This window comes from Hyaena hyaena, unplaced genomic scaffold, assembly GCF_003009895.1.
Source record: "Hyaena hyaena isolate Hyena2069 unplaced genomic scaffold, ASM300989v1 scaffold_12, whole genome shotgun sequence".
In the NCBI taxonomy this organism is placed as follows: domain Eukaryota; kingdom Metazoa; phylum Chordata; class Mammalia; order Carnivora; family Hyaenidae; genus Hyaena; species Hyaena hyaena.
The window spans coordinates 7,178,401-7,198,166 of record NW_024080644.1 but is presented as its reverse complement, the minus strand read 5'-3'; positions in this window follow the sequence as shown (position 1 = coordinate 7,198,166).

Genomic DNA, 19,766 nt, shown 5'->3' with positions numbered 1-19,766 from the left:
CAGGACTATCTTGAATACAATTGGTTACTTTTGTAAGGTTCCTGATCTTTGAGGAAAAGCTTTCAGTTTTTCTCCTTTGAGTATGATGTTAGGTGTGGGTCTGTCATATACGGCCTTTATTATGTTGAGGTACGTTCCTTCTCTACTCAACCTGCCAAGGGTTTTTATCATAAAAAGACGTTGTGTTTTGTCAAATGCTTTTTCTGTATCTATTGCAATGATCATCTGATTTTTATCTTTCATTCTAGTAATGTGACATATTACATTTATTGATTTGTGGATGTTGAAAGAGCTTTGTATCCCAGGGATAAACCCCTTGATCATGGTGTATAATCATTTTAATGTGTTCTTGAATGTGGTTTGCTGATACTGTGTTGAGAATTTTTGCATCAATATTCATCAGGGATATTGGCCTATAGTTTTTTTTCCAGTGTCCTTATCTGGCTTTGGTATGAGGATAATGCTTGTAGAATATATTTGGATGTGTTCCTTCTTCAATTTTTTGGAAGATTCTGTGAAGGATTGATGTTATTTTTCTTTAAATGTTTGGTAGAATTCACCCATGAAGCCATCTGGTCTTGGTCTTTTCTGTGTTTGGGAGGTTTTTGATTACTGATTCAATCTCTTTGCTTGTTATTGGTCTGTTCAGCTTTTCTATTTCTTCCTGATTCAGTATTGGTAGGTTGTATGTTTCTAGGAATTTATCCATTTCTTGTAGATCATCCAATTTGTTGACATAAAATTGTTTATAATAGTCTCCTATGATCCTTTGTATTTGAGAAGTTATCTCTTGTAATATCTCTTCTTTGATTTCTGATTTCATTTGAGTGTTCTTTTTTTCTTATTTTGTCTAGCTAAAGATTTGTCAATTTTATCTTTTCAAAAAACCATCTCTTATTTTTGTTGACCTTTTCTATTATTTTTCTGGTATCTATTTCATTTCTTTCTATTCTGATCTTTGTTATTTCCTTCTTTCTGCTAACTTTGGGCTTAATTTGCTCTTCTTTTTCTAGTTCTTTGAGGTATAAGGTTAAGTTGATTATTTGAGTTGTTTCTACTTTCTGAATATATGCATTTTTCACTTTAAACTTCCCTCTCAGAACTGCCTTTGCAGTATCCTATAGGTTTTGATATGTTGTGTTTTCAATTGTATTTGTTCTGAGATATTTTTTATTCCCCTTTTGATTACTTCCTTGACCCACTGGTTGTTCAGGAGTGTATTGTTTAGTTTCCACATGTAAATTTTCTAGTTTTCCTCTTGTTGATTTCTAGTTCTACTGTATTACAGTCAGAAAAAATACCTGGTATGATTTTTATCTTCTTAATTTTACTAAGACTTATTTTGGGAAACTATCATATGATCTATTTCAGAGAATGTTCCATGTTCACTTGAGAAAAATGTGTATTCAGCTGCTGTTGGATGGAGTGTTCTAGAAATGTCTGTTAGGTCCATTTGGTCTAATGTATGATTCAGGCCCAACATTACCTTGTTGATTTTCTTTCATCCATTGATGAAAGGGGTATTGAAGTCCTCTCCTATAATTGTATTGTTGTCTATTTCTCACTTTAGATATGTTAGTATTTACCTAACATATTTAAGTGCATATATGTGCAGCCAAGGTCAAGATCACTGGCCTAGATTTTTTTTTTACATATTTCCTTTTGAATCATGGAGAATAGAGTTATTTTTCTCATATCACATCCTTTGCAGCTTGAATTTTTAAATAAATTCTATCTTATGGTACAACTACTATCACTGTAGTTAACCATTTGAAACAGCAACTTTTCAATGTCTCTTCAATTTCTGACAGATAGTGATACTTAAGGACATTAGTCTTATTTTAAGAAAAAAAATCAAATAGGTACATACATGTATCAGTAATGCTTTTCCAGTATTGAGAGAAAGAGAACATCAAAAAAGATCTCAATTAATTCACTCAGATGGTTTTCCATAAGGATTTTCTTCATGCTTATACAATAGAAAAACATTTCATAGGATTCTTTTACACATAGAATGGCAACATCAATGCTAGCTACTTAAGAAACACCTTTTTAAAAACTTCTTTCTGAAGTTCAAATAAACTAAGTGAGAACAGATTTTTTGCATTAAAGTGTAAAACTCTAGGACACGATTGACCTTAAATTTCAAATTTGCACTTCAGACAGTCCCCCATGGAGATTTAGCAACAGAATGTCTTACTTCTCCATGACCATCAGAATTCTTAATTTACATCTTGACTAGGCTATAACATCTCTCCTCCAAATAACATATAACAGTGGTTCTCAGTTTTGTTCCAGGGATCAGCATTATCAGTATCAACTAGGAACTTGCTAGAAATGCAAATTATGTAACTCTCACTCTGACCTACTGAATCAGAAACGCTGGGGTTGGAGGAGGCCACAGTGTGTCATAACAAGGCCTCCATGTGATTCTGATCCATGTAAAAGCTTAAGAAAAACTAACATAGAAGACGAAGACATTGTCTTATATATTTACACTCTCACCACTGAAAACTTTGTATCTTGATTAGGCTATAAATAAAATTTTGGAAATGAGTCTTTCTATTGTCATCCCTAAACCAAGATTCAACAGACTTGTCGAGAAAACCCCTAAAGTAGCAGGACCACAAAACCATTGCATGATGCTTTTAATATTTCTTGCCTTCGGTTATTTTCTTTGCTTCTTGTTCATTTTACAAGCAAATAGAGAATGAAGGTCACACACCATGCTTTTTCTTTATCTCAACTTATAATAATGTTGGCCTTGATATAAATATCTGCATGAAATCTACCAAGGTAAAAAAGAAGACAGATTCCTGACAGCCTGCTGTCTTCTGGGAGTTCATTTGTTCTCTTTCTGTCAACAACACTCTTAATTTCATATTCCAAATTTGTTACTCTTCCTGGCCTTGAAAGAAATTTCAAGAGAAACTTAATGCTTAAATTTGGTGAGTAATTTCCCATCTTCATGCTACTCAGGTTTCTGGTTTTTTTCTTCTTCTGTTTCATGCATCTCATACCACCTCATTTCTCCTTGTGATTTTCCTTACAATTGACCTCCTGTTCCTTTTCATGACAAGAAATCTCCCTCATTTTCCCAGGATTCTCTCTTAAAGACAGTCTATGAATGCATGTGTAGAATCATTAAATGTCCCTATATCAGGCCAAGTTTTTTAGAAAACAGAGTCTGTAGCAAAGATTAATACTAACATTTTACTGGTGGGGAGTTTAGAGAACATGTGAAATTCCAGGATAGAAATAATTTCTAAAAGAGAACTAATGCAAGAAAAAATACAATATAGAACATTATCAAACTGCCCACAGCTTCCTTAGAAAGCATAGTCATTTGATCAGTCACATGGACCATCCTCTAAGAGGCCATATTGGACCATTGCACTCAGCAAATATGTGGGAAGAAGAACAAGAGTGAGACTTATCTAAGAAAATCTTCCTGTTTACTCCATCACACTGGCTCAAGCTTGCCACAAAGAACATTAACTCCCTAAACCTCCAGATTGTGTTACTGAGCTTCTCCAGGAAACCATTAGGTCAGACAAATTCACCATTCATGATTGCAAGACATTATCTAAAGCTGGAAGGGATGGAAGTAGCAATAGCTCCTGTGGGTTGTAGGACCAGGATATCTGAACTCTGGCAGTGATTTCTTTCGGACACATGGAAGCCTTCTGTTACTCTGGGAGGCTGAAACAGACAGCAGTGTGAGGAGATATATCCATGACAGTGATGGTTGAGGCTCTCCATTAGCAGGTAGTCAAGTCTTCAGGTGGTGGGGGTGAGAGGGTAGCATATAGTGCCAAGAGAATCTGAGGAGATGTATAAGTTGGGTCAATCAATTTAACACCTCCAGTACGTAACCGGAGAGTGGAAGGGAAATCCAATCTTTGTCACTTGTAATCGCCTAAAAAGTTACGAAGACTTTTATGACTGTTGCTGTGCCTGGTCCTGAGGACATAATAGATACTCATCTTCTTCACCAGCATTCTGGATTGCTGTCACCTTTTGCAAGCACTTAATATCATTTGGGTTGCTTGCCTGGTAGGATGAACCAAAAATTCATCCCCAATGGCTAAATGCTTAGTAGTCCTGCCCTTGCTGAGCTGGTGTTGCTAAAATTTCCAATTTCTACTAACCTCTTCATAAGGAGACATCAAGAGATGCCCCAGGGACCCTTCTGAATGTGAAAAATACTTCTCTCAGTTCCCATTTGTGCAGTAGCATCCTTGCTCTTCATAGAGTGTTTCCCCTCTGGAACTGTAACCTCTTAACTAATCATAGCCTAAAATTGTGTCAGGAATCACAAATTGCACAACTGCATCAGTTAGATGTTGAGATGGGCCTGTCCTGTATTTCAGGCCTATCCTGTATTTCACTTTTATTTCCAAACCACTGTATTCTAGCTATTAGGGATACCATAACATATAATGATATGTATGTTCAGGACATGTACTGCCCTTCATGGTACTGCTATTGACCTGTCTAGTGATTCAGAAGCCTGCCAATTGTGAATGACATCCAATGCAAGACATGGCTCTGAGTAGGTGCAGAGTGAGATATGAGCTATCCTACCATTTGGGAAATATGACTTAGCATATTAATTTGTGCTGAATGTTCCAGCATGTCAAGGATACTCTGCAGAAACTCTGGAAGGCCTTGATAGAAGAGTTATAGAATGAACTGCTATTTCTAGGGAAAAACTATCCTCTATCCCTGTGCTATCTAACAGGGAAACCACAGGTCACTCGTGGCTACTTAAATTTAAATACATTAAAATTAAATAAAATTAAAAATTCAATTCCTCAGTCTCACTGCCCACATTTCAAAAACTCAATAGCCATCCATGACTAATGGCTACCATATTGAGTGAAGTAGATATAAAGTATTTCTGCACAATAAAAAAGATTATCCTTTAAGAAAGATGTTACTGGTATGCTACTGGAATCCTTCAAAGACTGAAAAATTGATGATGGATATCAAGGCACCATGCAATGAGAACTGCTTATCATGAACTTGGTGTTATCAAATCCACTGAGTTGTAAATTGGGGCTGGGTAAAAAACAGTGGAAAGCTTATCAATAGGTTTAGGGGAAAAACTGTAAGAGAAAAAAGGCTTACAGATACAGAAATATAGAATACTAGCAATAGAAAGGATCTTTGTGAACTCATCAGTTAATTTTATACATAATTTGCAGACCTCTTCAAAGTCTACAAAAATTAAGAGGAAAAGAAAATTCCTGATGTCTCAAAGCTAGCCACTATCTGAATGTCACTCAAGGTCATTCCCTAGTCCTCCTTCCATTAAGGTGCCTGGCTGCATTTAAAGATACAGAATGTGAATCAGAATCTAGAAAGCTCCATTCCACAAAACTGGCTACTGGGAGAACAGCATTGATAATTCAGTTTAACAAGCTCTCCAATCCCTCCAAGAATGTTATGGAGAAAGTTTCTAATGAAGTAACAAAGCATAACATTTATATCAAAACTATGCTTTCAAATTTATTTTCTTGGAACTGTGCAAAGTAGTTTCTTTTAGTTTTTTTACTTTTTTTGTATCAAAGTTATTTCCAATTCACATATAGTTTGTGCTTTCTTCCTCTTTCTTGATTAAGTTATCTCACAATATTTTTCCACTATATCACTAAATTTGTACAAAGAACCAAAGTTTTGCTTTATTAATTTCATCTTTTGTTCCTGATCTCATTAATTATTGCTCTTATATTAGTTCCCTACTGGTGCTTTCTTGTGATTTACTTTTTATACCTTATCTAGCCTTTTGATTTGGCAATGTGATTTATTCTTATTCTTTTATTTTTATTGATGTAAGTGTTTAGGGCTTTGGAATTTCCTCTGATACCTACTTTTCAAATTGAGACACAACATTTTCTAAGTTTAAGGTATATGGCAGGTTGATCTGATACATGTATATATTGCAAGATGATTACCACTGTAGAGTTAGCTAACACTTCTATCACCTCACATAATTACCACTTCTTTTTTGTGGTGAGAGAATTAAGACCTACTCTCTCAGCAATTTGGAAGTATATAATACAGTATTATTAACTATAATTATCATGCTGTTAGATTCCCCAAAACTTATTCATCTTATAACTGGAAGTTCATTATCTTTGACCAACATCACCCCATTTCCCCTACTTCTCAGCCCCTGATAATCACTATTCTACTGTTTCTTCAAACAGCTTTTCTAGATTTCACATGTAACTGACATCATACAGTATTGGTTTTCCTTTATCTGATTTATTTCACTTAGTATAATGTCCTCAAGATCCATCCATGTTGATACAAACAGCAGGGTTTCCTTTTTTTTCATGGTTGAACTCTCAATCTATTATAGGTAGGTAGGTAGGTAAGTAGGTAGGTAGGTAGGTAGATAGATCACATTTTTAAATTTTATTTATTCATTCATACATGGATGAATATATAAGTTGTTTACATGTCTTAGCTCGTTTAGGTATTGTGGATGATGCTGCAATGAAAATAGGAATGCAGATATCTCTTCAAGATACTGATTTCAATTCCTTTGGATATGTAACCAAAAACAGGATGGTTGGATTACTGATAGTTCTATTTTAAATTTTTTTTAGGCACTTCCATGCTGTTTTCCATAGTGGCCACAGCAATTTGCATTGCCACCAACATTGCACAAGGGTTCCCTTTTCTCCACAGTCTCACAACACTTGTTATTTTTGTGTTTTTGATGATAGCCCTTCTAACGGGTGTGAGGTGATGATATCTTGTTGTAGTTTTGATCTGCATTTCCCTAATGATTAGTGATGCTGAGCATCTTTTCAAGAACCTGTTGGACATTTGAATACCTTCAGAAAAATATGTACTAGGGGTGCCTGGGTGGCTCAGTTGGTTAAGTGTCCTTCTCTCAATTCCAGCTCAGGTCATGATCTCAGGCTTCCTGAGTTTGAATCCTGCTGTAAGCACAGAGTTTGCTTGGGATTCTGTCTCCCTCTCTCTTTGCCCCTTGCCTACTCACTCTCAAAAATAAATAAATGAACATTAATAAAAAGAAAAATATCTACTCACTTCCTCTGCCCATTTTTTAATTGAATTGTTTAGGTTTTCTCTCTCTTTCTCTTTTTCTATTAAAGTTTCATGAGTTCTTTACTTATTTTGGATATTAACCCCATGTCAGATACATGATTCGTAAATATCTTCTTCCATTCCATACCTTGCCTTTTCATTTTGTTGACTGTTTCTTTTGTTATGTAGAAGTTTTTCAGTATGATTTTTTTTATATGACACTAAAAGTACAAGCAACAAAAGCAAAATTTAATGTGTAGACCTACTTCATATATTTTGGTATGTAACTATCATTACTGATTTACCTATCATTTTCTAGAAACTCTGTAATTTCTGTTTGTATATTCCCTTTAATCCAACAGTTTTTTAAGAGCCTTTTTTTCCAAATGAGGTAAACCTTTCTTGTTTTGTTTGTTTTGGTTTGTTTTCCTTTATGGTTTCTATGTTGATTTCTGTTTGTTGGCATTGGAATCAAAGAATGTTGTTTAAATAGTTTATGGAATTGATCATTGCTTTCTTGTACTATACTAGGCATTCTGTTTTAGTGAATGTAACATATGTACTTAAGAAAAAGATACAGTGTCTATTATTAGGGTTTAGAGTTCAATATATAACCAAAATATCTACCTTATTAATCATGCTGTTTATGTGTTTATATGCTGACTTTGTCTCCTGCTTGATATATTTTGTATATTGGTATATTAGTATATGAAGACCCTCTGTTAATATTGTAGTTCTATCCATTTTTCCATGCATTTCCTGTACATCTGTTTTATATAAGTTTTTACTGTGTTATTTACTGCATACATATTCATAATTGATACAGCCTTATTGTTAAATAAAACTTTTAGCATTATAAAGTGTCCTTCATTATTTCAGTTAATGTTTTTTTTTACTTGAATTTCACTGTGTCTATTACTAAGATAACGATTTCTGCTTTTATATTGTCTCCATTTACCTAGTAAATCTTGATCCATCTCTTTATTTTTAGTGATTCTAAATCACTGCACTTTAGGTATGTCTCTTATTTTTGTCTCCTGGATTTTTCTGTAGGAATTAACTTAAAATACTTTTCTTTTTAGTCAATTTAAGCTCATTTACATGTATTGATATGATGCATATGGTTGGTCTGAATTCTGTCATATCTTTGGTTTTAATTACTGTGCTTTATGTTATATACTGCTTTCTATTTGGTATTTCTTATTTGCTCATTTCAAACAACATTGCTTTTGGTATTTTAAAAAAAGTTTCCATGTCTTCCGGTATTAAGGAAGGATTTTTAGTAGTAAAAAGTAAATGCCATTGTAGTAATACATTTTAAATGTCCTTAATCCCTCTTTTTTTCTTATTAAATGTTTACGAACCAATATTTCAGCTTTAAATTGACTCCTACCTTTAACCTATACAAAAGTCAATGATCTTATTCTGTTTTCCCTTTTTCTGTCCTGTCTACTCCCAAATTTCAGTTGGATTTCATTTTTATTTTTAAGAACACACGTTTAAATATTATCCTTCTACCCAGCTACTAACCTTTTTAGTTTTAGATCTACAATTAAATCTATATCTACAATGTAATTCTCACCATATGTCCTTTTGCAAAAATTTCCTCAGTCATTTCCTGGTTGGATGAATCTTACCCTCTAGTCAATTCTGGAAGAAGAGCTTATAAGTACAAAATTCTGTGTTTCTGTATATTCAGAAATAACTTACAGCATCTTTACTTAACAAAACACTTGACTCTATTTAAAATTCTGTTTGTAATTTCAGTACTTAAGTTTTTGAAAATGTCATTTCACTATTGCCTTCATTTGTATGTTATTTGTGAAAATTTTGACACCACAGTAATTGTCTTTTCTTTGAAACTTTCTTCATTTTTTGCCTGAAGGCCCAAGGAATTTTTAATTTATCTTGAAACATGAATAGTTGTATTAGGATATTTCCTTGACTTGATCATTCAAGTTCTATTTTACCCACAACACTATAGTCAGATTTCTTTCCTTTTTTTTTTTTTGGTGGGGTTGGGGTGGGGAAGAGATTGGGATAGTTATTTTTAAATACTAGTTCCATTCTAATGTATTAAATTTTTTCTTCAGGAACCCAATTATACTATTTTAGAGCCTTTATTTCGGTATTCCATTTTTATCCCTTTCTCTCTGATACTTTTTACTTGTTTCTTCTTCCTAGTTTATTTTATTGGGTTTTTTCATGTTTTATTTCAATGCCTTTTTAAAAAAAATTTTCATTTAAACCTATTATTCCTTAAGTTACCTATTATGCTTAGGTAATTTAATCTTCTCATCTAATATAATTGTTAAACTTTATTTATTATTTATTGACAGAGAGAGAGAGAGAGAGAGCGAGCGCAAGCACAAGAGGGGGAGGGGCAAAGAGAGAGGGAGAGACAGAGAATCCCAAGCAGCTCTGAGCTGTCAGCGAGGAGCCTGTCAAGGGGCTCAATCCCACCAACTGTGAGATTATGACCTGAGCCAAAACCAAGAGTCAGATGCTTAAGTGACTGAGCCACTAAGGTGCCCCACTATCTAAGATAACTTTATACAGATATATAGAAATATCTTTCCTTAGTTCAAACAACTCTTGTTTTTTCCTTGGTTTATTTTTTTTTTCTGTAACTAGATTTTGTACTTCTGACTCAAGATCCCCTAATGCTTGCATGAAGATATTTAATTCAATTTAGAGGGCTGAGCTACAGTTTTCTTAAAGTTTATGAGTTTTTATTTCAGAAGGCAGGGATTGTTATCAGTAGAAACGTCTTGCTTTGAATTTCCTACTTTCTTACTATATTTTTGATGTATGATTTTTTCCATTTCTATTCATTTATTCATTTAATGGACACAATTAATAATTTTAGGCTGTCCTTTTTGTGTGATTTTTATCTTTTATTGCTTTATTTTAGAGAGAGAGAGAGGGAGAGAGAGAGGGAGAGAGAGCATGAGTCGGGGAAAGGGGCAGAGGGAGAGAAAGAGAATCTTAAGCAGGCTCCACACTTAGCGAGGCTCCATCTCACAACTCTGAGATCATGACCTGAGCCAAAATCGAGTTGGCCACTCAGCTGACTGACGACCCCAGCTGCCCCCCCACTTTTTTTTTTTAATGAATGACATTATTAGATCAACTGACATATCTTATTTCACTTTTCTTTTTCTGCAAGATTTTAAATTTTCTGTTCTTACTATCTACTTCCCCTTCACAAAGACATACTCAAGGGAAAGCGCTTTCTCTATATACCTATTCTTCTACCAATGTTTCTCTGAAGTTTCCACTCCTTAATTCCACTTGATTTCAAACCTCTTCCTTGTGGCCAATTCTATAGAACACCAAATCCCACCTGCACTTAATATTTTGTCATTTGGTGTTAAATTTTCTCTTTTGAGGAATGATTTTATCTATGCTTTGTCTAAGTCTTGTGGGTCCTAAAATTTTTCCATAGAGTACCTTAAATATTCCCTCCCTAATCTCCAAACCACAGCCTTGCAGTGACTAGTAATGGTAGCTCTGTCGGAAGTTGTTTTATTATTCTACCTAGAGGTGATTTCTAATGCATGATATTTTCTGTCTTCTAATAATGATGAAGGTATGCATTATGCAAAGTCTTATTTGTTCTTCCTGATAATTTTATTATATACGTGTGTGTGTGTGTGTGTGTGTGTAGAACGTGTGGGGAGAATCAACACCATAAAACTGTCGTTAAACTCTAGACCTATAAACCACATCTGAATATTTTTCTATTTACACACAAAACCTGAATTCAAATCCAAACTCTGTATTTATACTCCAAATCTGCTCCTCATACAATATTTACCATCTTCATAAATGGATCTCTATTCTTCAAGTTATTCAGGCCAAAAAGATATGGAGAAATCTTTGACCACTCTTCTCTCTCAAAACTAATCCACAAAATCAAACCCAGAGAATATATGCCAAATCCACTATGCCACCTCAATCCAAGCCACCATCATATCTTATCCAAAGGTCAGTAGTAGCTTATAACTCTCATTTTCTGCTCTTGCTCTCCTCAAGTATGGTTACTAAATAGCTGTCAAATACAGCCTGATTAAATGTTCACTAGAACTTAGAATACATAACTTAGAATAAAATTTACACCACATGCTCTGCTCAATACAGACCCAGTCCCTATTAACCTCCCATAGTTTTTAACTACCCTCTCACTTGCCCATGTGCTCCAGCCACACAGGTCCTAGTAGTACCATACATATAATGGAATGTTAACCAGCTTTTAAAAAGAAGGAAATTCTGTAATATGAAACATGATAGACATTATGCTAAGTGAAATAGGCCTGACACAGAAAGATAATATTGTATAATTCTACTTACATGAATTATCTAAAATAGTCAAATTCAGGGCGCCTGGGTGGCTCAGTCAATTAAGAGTCTGACTTCTGCCCAGGTCATGATCTCACAGTTCGTGAGCTCAAGCCCCATGTAGGGCTGTTGCTGACAGCTAGCTCAGAGCCTGGAGCCTGTCTTTGGATTCTGTGTTCCCTTCTCTCTCTGTCTCTCCCCTGTTTCCTCCTTCCCTCCCTCCCCCCCCCCTCTCTCTCAAAACTAAATTAAAAAACCATAAAAAACTAAAAATTAAAAAAACAAAATATTCCAATTCATAAAATCACAAATAGAAATGGTGGTTACCAGGGGCTAGGGGCAAGAGGAAATGGAGAGTTATTAATCAACAAGCATAAAGTTTAATAAGATAAATTAGCTGCAGAGATCTGCTGTACAACATTGTACCTATAGTCAACAATAATGTTTTGTACCCTTAAACTTTGTTAGGAGGATATATCTCATGTTAAGTCTTCTAACTAAAATAAAATAAAATTAATGGAAAAATATAAGATGTATATGACTAAAACCAAGAATGAAACAAGGGAAATTACTATATATCCTGCCAATATAAAAAAGAGAATAATAGAATACCATGAACAACCCTACACATACAAATTTGACAATTTAGATGGAGACCAATTACTTATAATGTACAAACTACCAAACCCAGTGAATCTGAAATAGATAATCTGAATGGCCCTATAACTACTAAGGGAATTCCATTTTTAATTTTAAAAACTCCCTCAAAAAAAAAAAAAAAAAGAAAAAAAGAAACCCTTCAGATCTGGATGGTTTCACCAGAGAGCTTGAATAAATGTTTAATGAAGAATTAACAACAATTACACATTATCTCTACCAGAAAAAAAAAGAAAAGTGTTAACACTTTAATTTTTAAGCTAGTATTACCCTAATATAAAAAAACTGATGAAGAATAAAAAAGGAAAAAATAGATGAGTATTCCTCATAAACATAGACCAAAAAGATTATTGACAAAATATTAGCAAGTAGAATTTGGCAATATGTAAAAAACAGTTTTAGAATATGGCCAATTTGTGTTTATTCCATGAATACAAGACTATATTACTATTTAAAAATCAATCAATATAATCCATCATGTTAATAGGGAAAAGAAGAAAACTCACATGGTTTTTGTAATGTAGGAAAAAAGTGAAAATATTCAACACCCATTCAGATATAAAATACTTAGAAAACTAGGACTAGAAGGGTGTCTGGGTGGCTCAATTGGTTAAGTGTCTGACTTTGGCTCAGGTCATGATCTCACGGTTCGTGAGTTTGAGCTCCACATCATGGTCTCTGCTGTCAGTGCAAAGCCCGCTTTGGTTCCTCTGTCTCCCCCTCCTCCTTGCCCCTCCCCCCCCCCAAAAAATAATCATTAAAAAAAGAAAACTAGGAATAGAGGGGAACTTCCTCAACTTGATAAAGAGTATCTACAAAATAGATTATAGCTAATATACCTATTGATTTAATTTAGGGCAAGAGGTAATCAAGACAATTTGTGAACAGATTTAAGAATGTGTACTGTAGAACTGTGATTCTATAAATATATAATTTTTTATGGGAGAAAAACTATTGGGGGATTATTAAATCTGATTCATTTTCACAGGCTATACTGAGGGATACAATTCAAAAATTTCAAAACTAACAGAATTCAGCAAAATGATCTCCAATGTCACTTCCCAATCCTTTAAGATTGTTTCCAGAGTTAACTTCCATAAGATTTATAAATGACAAGAGAGGTAGTGTTCTTTTCACAGCACACTTAACTGTTTTGTTTATAAAGCAATGCTACAGTACAATAAAATTCATGTTTTTAGTAGTCTATTAGTGAAACTGTTGTAAAAATGTGTGAATTTTTTAAAAAGGTCTTCAAATTGCAGAGAAATTATATTGATACACGTATTAGATGCCTAATTTTCATCAGTAAGAACACAGTGTTTTATCCGAGCTGAGCTTCCTAACATTACCACTAAGATTCATTTCTTGGGGAAGAAAAAAACCTATTATTCTCAAAGTTCTAACCCTGATGGAAAATTAACTCACAAAGACAATAATGATAATGTTGGGAAAGTTTCTCATCTGGGAGACCCAGTGGGGGAGAAAACCATCCTATTAGCTACTGGCAGCCTGGGTTAATCAATGGAGCGTGATACAGAATAATAACCTTCTATGCACTAAGTATGTGGCTGAGTAATTGCCACACACTGGAAATTCCCAGTGACTCTGAGATGTCAGGGAAAATATTAAGCAGCAAATTTCCTAAATGGGTATGTATCTATTGTACTGTATAGAAATGCCAATACATTTTGCACAAGATTGTAACTGATCTTCATTTCCATTCTGTGTTATATTTGCCACAGAGAAATCCAATTGGCACATTTAATGGTCTTGCAGAAGACAGGCTTTCAAAGATTTCTAACATTAAATCTACATAGTTCTGGGTGGGAAATGGGAATTTTTATGCTCTCAACTCATTTTTGTTTGTGCTCCATAGTTGATGCTGATAGATATAACACTTAGAACTCAACAATAAGGAAACAACCCAATTAATTAGTTAATGCCATTATAAATAGTATTTTTACTTTAATATAGTTTTGTTTATTGCTATTATAAAGAAATGTAACTGATATTTATATACTGCTTTTGTATTTTGTCTTCTGGCCAAATTCACTTATTGGTTTTAGTAGTTTTTTTATACATTACTTAGGATTTTCCACATAAATGATTATGTCATCTGCAAATAAAGAAGTTTTTACTTCTTTTTCTATCTGAATGCTTTTTATTTCTTTTTCTTGTCCCACTGCATTGGCTAGAACCTACAGAATGGCGTTGATTAGAAGTAGTGAAAGTGGAGATCCTTGCCTTGTTAGCTGTACCATTTTTTGTACATGATTCTTACCGGATTGACAAAGTTCCCTTCTGTTTTCAGCAGTTCGGGCTACTAAAACAAAGTTTGATAGGCTGAGTGGCATATAAACAACAGAAATGTATTTCTCACAGGTCTGGAGGCTGGAAGTCTGAGATTAGAGTGACAGCATGAGGTTCTAGTGAGACTCATTCTTCCAGGTGGCAGACTGCTGATTTTTGCTGTGCCCTGACATAAAAGAAAGAAGGCAGGAGAACTCTCTGGGGTCTGTTTTCTACAGACAGTAGTCCTATTCATGAAGGTTCCACATTCATGACCTAATCACCTCCCAAAAGCCTCCTAACACCATCACATTGAGGATTGGGATTTGAACATATGAATTTGGGGGGACACATTCATTCCATTGCACCTTCTATTTCTAGTTTTCTGTATATTTTCATCAAGAATAGATGCTGGATTTTTCCAATGCTACCTTTTCTTCATCTACTGAGATGATAATATGTTTACATTTGTTTTCAGTCTGTTAATATGGTCAACTACATTGACTAATTCTTAAAGTTTGAATCTGCCTTGAAGTCCTGAGATGAACACAAAAATGGTTGTGATGTATTATCATTTTTAGATACAGGTGGATTTTATTTTCTTTTTTTTATTAATGTTTTTTATTTATTTCTGAGAGAGAGAGAGAGAGAGAGAGAGAGAGACAGTGTGAGCAGGGGAAGGTCAGAGAGAGAGAGGGAGATACAGAATCTGAAACAGGCTCCAGACTCTGAGCTAGCTGTCAGCCCAGAGCCCGATGCGGGGCTCAAACCCACAAACCGTGAGATCATGACCTGAGCCCAAATCGGACGCTTAGCCGACTGAGCCACCCAGGCGTCCCTGATTTTCAAAATTTTGAGGGATATTGGCTTATGGTTTTGTTTATGTGCAATGTCTTCATCTGGTTTTGGTATGAATAATGTTGTTCTTAAAATGACTTAGGACATATTCACTTGTCTTTTATTTTCTGGAAGAACTCATGTAGAACTAGTATCATTTCTTCCTGAAACACTTGCTGAAATTCACCATTGAAGTTATCTGTTCCTGCAACTCAATTTGTGGGAAGGCCTTTACCTACAAATTCTACTTGTTTAATAGAGTGTTAGTCAATAGGCTTATTTCTTGATTTGCCTTTGATAGTTTGTGTCTTTGAGGGAATTTGCCCATTGTCAACAAAGTTGTCAAATTTGTTGGCATAAAGTCAGAGAAAGAAAAATACTTTATGATTTCACTCATATGTGAAATTTAAGAAACAAAACAAATGAACAAAGAAAAAGAGACAAATCAAAAATAGACTCTTACCTATAGAGAACAGATGGTTACCAGTAGGGAGGTGGGTGGGAAAATGATTGAAATAGGTGAAAGGGATTAAGAGGACACTTATGATGAGCACTGAGTATTGTATAGAATTGTTGAATCACTATATTACACCTGAAACTAATATAACACTGCATGTAAACTATACTGGAATTAAACATTTTAAAATAAGGTAAAATAAAATGGTAAAAATATTAAATAATTCATATTTATGTTTAAAATTTTGGCATAAAGTTTTTCTTAATATTCATGTATTATTACTTTGATAATAATTGAATATACAGTGGTGTTAATTATAATTAATTATAATTATATAATTATATAATTCCCAACATTAGACATTTATGCCTCCACTTTTTTGTTGTTGATCACTCCAGCTAAAGGCATCAGTTTTATTCATCTCTTCAAAGAATCAACTTTTACTTTCACTGATTTTTCTCTATATATTTTGCTACATGTTTAATTTATTTGCACTTTGATTCTAGGGATTTCTTTTCTTCTAATTACTATTGAGCCTATTTACTATTTATTTTCTAATTTTTAAGTTGGAAGATGAGTGATTGATTTGAGACCTTTAAAATAGGCATTTTATGTTATAAGCTTCCCTCCAATACTGATTTAGCTTCTTGGACATGTGGGCGTATGATTCTCCCCAAATTTACAAAAATTAAGGGGCACCTGACTGGCTTAGTCAGTAGAGCATGAGACTCTGGATCTCAGGGTCATAAGTTTGAGCCCCACATTGGGCATAGATATTACATTTTTAAAAATTTACCAAAAAAAAACGGGGCACCTGGGTGGCTCAGTCAGTTAAATGTCTGACCCTTGATTTCAGCTCAGGTCATGATCTCATGGTTCATGGGTTCAAGTCAGAGCATCATGTTCTGTGCTGACAGCATGGAGCCTGCTTGGGATTCTGACTCTCCAACCACCCCCCGCCCCCAACTCTCTCACTCTCTCCCAAAATAAATAAAATTTTAAAATATTTACAAAAATTAAGCTTCTTAAAGATGTTCCACTACTCACTGATGATCTGTTAAATTTTTCACAGTCTTTCTTTTTTCCTCTATATTTCATTTGGATACTTTCCACTGTTATGTCATCAGGTTCACTAACAGTTTCTTCTGTGATATCCAATGTGTTGGTATATCCATCTAGTGTATTTTCATCTTTTTTTTTTTTAATGTTTTATTTATTTCTAGGAGAGAGAGAGACAGCGTGAGCAGGGGAGGGTCAGAGAGAGAGGGAGTGACAGACTCCGAAACAGGCTCCAGGCTCTGAGCTGGCAGTCAGCACAGAGCCCGAGGCGGGGCTCGAACCCACGAACCGTGAGATCATGACCTGAGCGAAAGTCGGACGCTTAACCGACTAAGCCACCCAGGCGCCCCTAGTGTATTTTCATCTTATACATAGTCATCTTTATATCTAGATGTCCAATTTGAGTCTTTTACAATCTTCCATGTCTCTGCTTAAGAGGTTCACTCTCTCCTCAAGCTCCTTGGATGTATAGAATGCAATTATAGTAATTGTTATAATTAATGCCTTTGTCTACTAACTCTATCAACTGTGTTAATCGTGGGCTTATTTCAGGTAAATAACCAGGTTATTTTTGAAATTTTTAAAAAATTTTAAGCTTATTTATTTAAGAAAGAGAGAGTGTGAGCACAACTGGGGGAGAGGTGGAGAGAAGGAGAGACAGAATCCCAAGTAGCTCCATGCCATTAGCACAGAGCCCCATGTGGTGCTTAAATGCACGAACTGTGAGATCATGAGCTTAGACAAGATCAAGAGTCAGATGCTTAAGTGACTGTGCCACTCAGCCACCTGTATGACTAATTTTTAAACACAATTAGGGCAAAATACTTTTGAATACTGTATTCTATGCCCCATGAATTATGAGGTTTTCTATTCTAGCTGGTGGAAATGGAAATTCTTCCTAGTCATATGTGAGTCCCAGGGATTGCTACCTCTAATAACTGTAGGTAATTCTCTTTCTAGCCTTAAGGAGGTACCTCACATGTGTTTGCTGATCAGTATTCACCTGATTACATAATGGGGACTCTCAGTAAATCTCCAGAATTCTTTCTCTGTACAACACTCTCCTCTCTAGTACTCTGCCCCATGAACTCCAGGTGTTTTGGCCTCCTTTGTCTCCCTGCCATGTCTCTCTAATTCAGTTATGATAGGCTCCATGTGGCTTCCTGAGTGTGCCTTTCCCGAAAATTGTAGCACGATCTATCCACTTAGTTGATTAAATTATGGCCCCAAAGGTTTGCAAGCCTACCATTCCTTCTCTCTAATGTTGGTTTAGAGAACAATTCATGGGAAACCAACTACATAATATGTCCAAACAGAGTGACCTACTATTATTGCCCAATGGCAAGAACAAGACAGCAGAGTCGGGGGCCAAGCCATTGCCACTTTTTTATTTCATTTCTTTCACTAATACCCACCCAAAGCTGGAAAGTTGTAAGATTTTAATACTGTACATTTCTGGAATTGAAAGGAGTGATGTTCCCTGGCTAGTTTGGGTTCTCTGGCTAAGATCATAGAAGATCAAAAAGTGATAGCAAAGCCTTATGGTTAATGGACATCAGAAACCTGTTGGGATTTTCCATTCAGTAAGTGGGATTTACTCAATATCCTTCATCAATGCACTAGCTGCTGAGGTTCGCAAGAACCCTGTGGAGAACATTCTGTCAAAGCTGACACTTTGGAGAGTGTGATATCAAACAGATGGGTTTGGTGCTGGGCTCATATGTTGGTTATTACATTTCCTGGTTTTAACTCTATCACTGAACATATTAGGTGAATGGGATAAAGCTGTACACAGAGACTAGAGAAAACAAACAGGAAACTGCTTTAGCAAGTTCCTGGCAACATATTTGACTTGAATCAATCACGATTTCAGTAAGATTCTCAAGCCAGGTTCTGTTTATGCGTGTAAAAGTTTAGGCAATAGGTCTTACATTCATCACTGCTGACAAGAATAAGACATCTTCATTGCATGTGATCTTATTTCATGTGGCACAGCATTTGTAGGCACAGGAGGAGCACTGCCCAGGGAGAGGGCAGTGGTTAACAGTCCAGGCCAGGTCCTGACACAAAAACTCATGACAGGAGAAAAGACAATTTGAACTAAACAGTGTGAACAGAACATTTGGAGTAGAACAGTGCTTATATTCATTTCAGCAAATTTCTGAAATCTACAAGTGAGCAAATTATGAGAAACTCATAAAATTATTTTTAAATTTGTATCCTTAAGTAGAATGGGATATTTAGCTAAGTGAGATGCTCCATCAGAATAACTCTTCTCAACTTATTTAAAAAAAACTTTTTAACTGAACTTGGCTTCTCTGTTCATTTCATATACTGCTGCCTTGATATTTTTGGAGACAGTTCCTTTAGGAGCCAGCAAAACATTTTAGCATAATATTCTAGAGTAAAAAAAATTTCTGTATTTAAATTTTGGTTCTATCATTTACTAACTATGTGACTCTGGGTCTCAGTTCCTTTATCTGAAATATGGGGATAAAAATAGTACCTTCCTTATAAGCTTCTTCTAAGGATTAAATGGTGGATATAAACTAGTATTATTTTAACTCTGATTGATTTATTCATCACTCCCGCTCATTGAATTGGATTGCATACAGAATTACTCAAATTATTTTACTTTTCTTGAGCCTTTGAATTACTAGTGAATTGCATTTATTCTTCAAACATTATATAATTCCTACATCATAAGTATTTGTATCATGTTTTTCAGTCTTGCAATCAGATATATTTGACATTCAATGACCTCGCTTAATTTAAGCAATAAAAATTCTTTAAAAACAGATCTATTGAGCATTGAGAGACATTATAAACACAGGAGATAAGGATAGACAAGTGAGATGGTATGTATAAGCCCAATGATCTTAGAATGTACTGGGAAAGATGGGAATGCATGAGATAAATAGAAGCACAAGGGAGAAAGGCTAACTCCCTTGGGGGAAGGATATTTAGATAACTTTTCACAGAGGAGGTGAAGTTTGAGCTGAGTGTAGATGTCCCAGGTCATCAGGAAGACAAAGATAAAAAATATTTCTGGCAGAGG